Source organism: Fundulus heteroclitus, chromosome 1, assembly GCF_011125445.2.
Source record: "Fundulus heteroclitus isolate FHET01 chromosome 1, MU-UCD_Fhet_4.1, whole genome shotgun sequence".
Classification (NCBI taxonomy): domain Eukaryota; kingdom Metazoa; phylum Chordata; class Actinopteri; order Cyprinodontiformes; family Fundulidae; genus Fundulus; species Fundulus heteroclitus.
In genome coordinates, this window is record NC_046361.1 from 43,705,781 (window position 1) to 43,711,897 (window position 6,117).

Consider the following 6,117-nt stretch of genomic DNA (forward strand, 5'->3'; position numbering starts at 1 on the left):
TTATTGCCATAAACCCAGAGAGACGGACCAAAGCTATTGAAGATGGGGAAAGTGGTCCAGAAGATCCTGCAGTTTCATTGGGGTCGGTATAACGGATCTGTTATCGTCACGTTTTGATCACAAAGTATTCCCACTTCAACAATAAATGGAATCCAGACAGCAACTCCACCACTTGGTTACAGGATCACTATTGTGATTTAAATGTTGGCTGCACCATCTGCGTTAGATGGAGAGGCTCGTTCAGGTCAAAGCCGGCTTCCAGAGGATTCAGGTGAGTGGTTATGTGACGTAAGCGCTCCTATTTTACATTAACAAACAATCAAATCAGCCATTTTTTTTCTGCTCTGCCTTTAAATGCAAACACAAACAATTATTTTGTGTTGCTGCAATAAGTTTTGCAAAAAGCAATGTTCTATTAAAAACACAACATTCTCATTTTTATAATCCAAGTTCAGAGTTTTGTTCCATCGCTACGTGTTCTGATCTGCAGCTTAAGTTTCAAATTAAAAAATAAAGACAATATTCTAGCAAAGCTTTTGTTTGTTTTGTATTAAAAAATGTCTCTGGTGCTTTAATTGGTGAATAAATGATTTTTCTAGACGTTGCAGCATGAAACTCATACTTTAATGGCACTGTTGAATTATGGGTAGGTCCTCTGGACGGGTTCTCTGTTGGAACGTTTGCTGTTCTCCAGGAGACGTCTGCAGGTAAACTGAGCCTCCTCAGCAGAACCCGATCGACCCCCCGCTCCACCACAGCAGTGCTGAGTATACAGAGACGCATCAGAGACTGAAACATTGAGTATTTTACATTAAACAGTAAAAGCAGTGAAGGTCAGTAGGAGGCTGCAGATAAACGAGGACTGGGAACGTTTCTTCATCTGAGAACAAAGCAGCCTCTGGCCAGAAGAACGCTCAGAACACACCATCACATTCTGTGGTTCCCACTCATCTGCAGCCCCCCCCCCCCCCTCTGTCAGGGTTAAGATGACAACATCCTCATCCTCTGTCAGGATGAAGATGACAACATCCTCATCCTCTGTCAGGGTTAAGATGACAACATCCTCATCCTCTGTCAGGATGAAGATGACAACATCCTCATCCTCTGTCAGGATGAAGATGACAACATCCTCATCCTCTGTCAGGATGAAGATGAGAACATCCTCATCCTCTGTCAGGATGAAGATGAGAACATCCTCATCCTCTGTCAGGATGAAGATGAGAACATCTAGAGTAAAGGAGCCATTTTATACAGAGAACCCAGCGGCCGCTAACAGGAGTAAAGCCCTCCAGGTCCACGTCTCCTGCTCCAGTACTGGAGGGCCGGACTCGGGCCCCTGGGAGCAACGAGGACCATCAGAGTGCTTGGTAGGCTGATGGTCCTCTTTTGCATGTGAGCAACCAGCTTTGATGGTCCACTGAAGGTTCTGCTGCTGAGGTTTTACTGGAAGTCCTCAGAGTTCTCCTGGAGAACCCACCCACCCATAACTGAGCGGCATCAGGACATCTTAGAGAGAAACATCCAGTTTATTGCATCAGAGCAGCAGAAAGTCTGTAGAGATAAACGATTTACTGGCGACGCTGCTGCCTGTAAATATAAAAGATGATCCGTCAGCGTCCTCCTCATGAAGACCAGGACAAATATTTCCCTCTGTGGATCCGATGAGCTTCAGCCGGCCGGTTTGGAGAACCTCGGGTTCTCATCAGGCTTTTTCTGGCTGAACTCCATCAAATCTTAATTTCTTCAGTAATGAAGGACCTGATAAGCTGCAGGTCCATCATCAGCATCATGAAGCTTCATTTATGCTGCGCTCCTTCCACCTCAGAGCGATAACAGACCCACATTTTATTCCCTTTAGATAATATTTAACTTTTTCTGAACATGAAACGTTAAACATCACCAGGAGGCGATCCTTCGCTGCTTCAGCTACGACGGCTGCTGGCGCTAGAACCATGACGCCGTTAAAGACGGCGCTCTGTGAAGATAAACGGCGCTGATGGAAGGTAGGACGTGTACAACTATAGAAATAATAATAATAATAATAATAATAATAATAATAATAATAATAATAATAACAGATCTGCTGCAGAGCGAAGCTTTCAGCCATCATGGCCGCAGACCTCAGATGATCTCATGAACATCTGCTGGGCCTGAACCAGAAGGTCCAGATTGCTGCACGGTCCAAACCCGTTCCCAGAGACACGGAGGAGGCCTGAGAGCTTCAGGAATCTGACGACAGGTTCTGGTTCTCAGGCAGATTTTACATTCAGCTGTTGGGAAACATCTTGGAGTGAAGAGCAGGAATGGAAGCCAGGAAGAGGAGCGGTGTTCAGGAGGAGCTGTGAGAATCCAGCTGCAGGAGAACAAGCCCAGCTGGAGCCATCAGCAGCAGCAGACTAAGCCTGGTTCTGGTCGGACCTGATGCTGGAACATGGAGCAGGATGGAGGATGCCCTCCATCATCCAGCGCCATCGGGTCACGCTGCCCTCCGTCATCCAGCGCCATCGGGTCGCGCTGCCCTCCGTCATCCAGCGCCATCGGGTCGCGCTGCCCTCCATCGGGTCGCGCTGCCCTCCATCGGGTCGCGCTGCCCTCCATCGGGTCGCGCTGCCCTCCATCATCCAGCACCATCGGGTCGCGCTGCCCGCCATCGGGTCGCGCTGCCCGCCATCGGGTCGCGCTGCCCGCCATCGGGTCGCGCTGCCCTCCATCGTCCAGCACCATCGGGTCGCGCTGCCCGCCATCGGGTCGCGCTGCCCTCCGTCATCCAGCGCCATCGGGTCGCGCTGCCCGCCATCGGGTCGCGCTGCCCGCCATCGGGTCGCGCTGCCCTCCATCGTCCAGCACCATCGGGTTGCGCTGCCCTCCATCGGGTCGCGCTGCCCTCCATCGGGTCGCGCTGCCCGCCATCGTCCAGCGCCATCGGGTCGCTGCGGTCCGGCTGCAGCCAGAACTCAGAAATTCTTTTGTTTTGGTCGTGTTTGCAAGAGGACTGAAAGCTTTATTTGTCCGTTTCTACGTTACCTGCAGACACAACACCTGAAGGGCGGTTCTGCTCCAGACTGGGCCGCCTCCCCTCCGGCCTCACCTGGTCTAAGGTGAGCAGCGCCTCATAGCAGGTAAGCCGCTCGTCTCAGCTGATGCAGAACTTTTATGATTTTAGAAAATGTTAAAAATAAATTAAATGACTTAAATTCACCGTCTGATTCTTCCAGTTCCTGCAGACGTTCAGCGCCGTCTGCCCGCCTCCTCTGACCCAAACCAGAACCAGAACCTGACAGTCAGAACCAGAACCTCAGAGTCCATGTGAGCCGGCTGCATCGTTCTGCCGGAACCCTTCAGCTCCAAACGGTTCCTGAGTCCACATGTTCTCCATCTGACTGGACCTCTGCCCGCCCTACGGCCCGGTAGTCGGACCAGAACCAGAACCTACAGCTGGAAAACCAGCCGTTCACGCCGCAGCCAGAGAGAACATTCCTGCCGTCTATTTTTAACCTCCATACACGGCTGAGCTGGACCTCACGGCTCTCCCACGTGGACCAGAACCAGCACGGACCCGCCGCTCCAGAACCAGCCCAGCAGCAGGAAGTGGTTCCAGCCGACCGCAGACCGGGCCGCAGCAGAAGCCCGTCTCCATCTGCTCTGGCTCTGCGCTGGTTTTGGGTCCGGTTCAGAAGCTGCTTTTTGTTCCACAGAACCAGCAGCTTTCTCTAGTTTCACAAGAACTTCTCAGAACTGGGTCAGAACTTTCCAGCAGTTTGTTCTTTATTCTGTTCATCAGTGTGGATCCCCTGGTTCTGCTTCTTTGGACCCGAAGGCTCATGGTTTATCTGGGTCCAAAGAAAACTCTACCAACCAACCTGTGGTTCTGATCCGATCCATGAGGTTCTCTGGGTTTGTAACTGAACACAGAGCAAAGGAGTGACCCGGGTCCAGATGCTGTCCCAGAACCTCCGATGCCAAAGTTACCGTTTCAGACCGAGGAGGAAACGGACCGAACCCTGAGGTACAAAAACGGGCCATGCAGAATTCCCCGATCAGAACAAGAGGCACATGACCCGGTCACATGACCCGGTCACATGACCACCACAGGGACACCATGTAAACAACTCAGTGGACCCAACCCATGAAGATCCGGTTCTGTTCCTCCTGCATTGTTCAGTCCCATGACAGGAACCAATGAACAGAACCCTCCAGAACCCAGAGAACAGACATTCAACATAAGCTTGACCTGGTTCTGAACTCGAACGCAGCTGAAGGCCCGGTCCGCAGTGTCTGATTGGATTATTGCGCAACGCCATCATGTGACTCCTGATGCTAAACGCGGACGCGTCATGTGACCCGAGCTGCAGTTAACGAGCTCCGGCTAATTAGATTCACTCTGATGAAGAGCGCAGACAAACACGGGAATCATGGTAACCAGAACCAGACCTGGCCCAGAAGCTGGAAACCAGAACCAGACCTGGTCCAGAAGCTGGAAACCAGAACCAGACCTGGTCCAGAAGCTGGTAACCAGAACCAGACCTGGTCCAGAAGCTGGAAACCAGAACCAGACCTGGTCCAGAAGCTGGTAACCAGAACCAGACCTGGTCCAGAAGCTGCTGTTCAGAACCAGACCTGGTCCAGAAGCTGCTGTTCAGAACCAGACCTGGTCCAGAAGCTGGAAACCAGAACCAGACCTGGTCCAGAAGCTGGTAACCAGAACCAGACCTGACGGGAGAAGATCCAGAAATGTGCTGATCTGTTCCCTGAGGAGCAGCGCTGATAAAACGCCTCTCCTCATCCCTCCCTCCAGGTTCACCTGGCTACAGGTGAGTCAGTCCGCTCCTAAGCAGCCTCCTCCATCAGCTTATTCACAGGTCCAGCTCCTCAGTCTGACACCGGTTCTGCAGAACCGCACCCTGAGGAACCCTGAGGACCTCCGCTCTGTAGGCAAAGCAGCAATGGACTCACCTGTCCTGTGGGGGGCGCCGTGTGCTGCAGTGTGGAGGTGGTAGGAGAACCTCCTGGTGCTGAAGTGGCTGGAGAAGGAGGGCGGAGGCAGGCGGGCCCCCAGCAGGGCGCCGCGGGGCCCCTTCACCTGCATCATCTCAGAACAGTTCTGGTTCTGATAGTCTACAGCAGGAACCGACCTGGCACCGGGCCCCATTCACACCTCAGGCGTAGCTTCAGGTGGGTCCAACTGGCGGTTCTGTCCCGGCAGGATCCGTCTGCTGCTCTGGTTCTGCTGCTTCTCCTTCATCCTGCCTCGCCGGCCCACATCCTAAATCTGTCACTGATCCAGGAGGTCCGATGTTCCGACTCCTCTGGGCTCCATGTCCACAGAAAGTTCTGATCAGCTGGCTGCAGGGCCCGGTTCTGATCAGCTGGCCGACGGACCCGGTAGCTCTGAGATCAGAGGTTCTGTCTGCGTGTAGTTTCCTTCATGAATGTGCCGACTCAGCTCTCCTCCGCCAGCAGGTCCGCCTGGTTCTGGTTCTGGTTCTGGTTCTGGCAGCTGCGTCTGAAAGCGGTGGGTGTTACCCAGACAGCAGCTTCAGCCCGACACCAGAACTCCTCCTCCTGATCCAGCAGCTCCCCTCCTCCCTCCTCTCTGCCGTCTGGTTCTCATTTTCTCTGCTTTCGGGTTTTTTTCCCGGCTGGAATCTGGAGCAGAACTTTTTCCATCCGCTCCATTTCCTTCCTCCTCCGCAGGCTCCAGCCGCCGGTCCCAGTCAGAACCAGGGCTCTGGAGGTTCTTTAGTCAGCAGAACTTTAGTTTATCTTTTGCCTCCTGTTGGTCATGACAGAAATCAGAACCAGTTTGGACCGGACCCAGAGCCCGATCAGAACCTCAGCAGGAACTCAGCAGGACGACACCAACAGGAACATTTATCGGAGCCACGGCTCAACTAACCGACCCGGTTCACCGGTGGGACTAGTTTCTGGTTCTGTTGTCTGCAGGGAGGGCGCCATCAGAACACGGCCATCAGCCAATCAGAACACGGCCATCAGCCAATCAGAACACGGCTAAGACTGATGTTACAAATGGACGATTTTCTTTCACACACATTAAACTCAGAGACCCAGAACGACCCGCTGGATGAATCCCCTCCAGCCTGAACCCGGTACCGACGG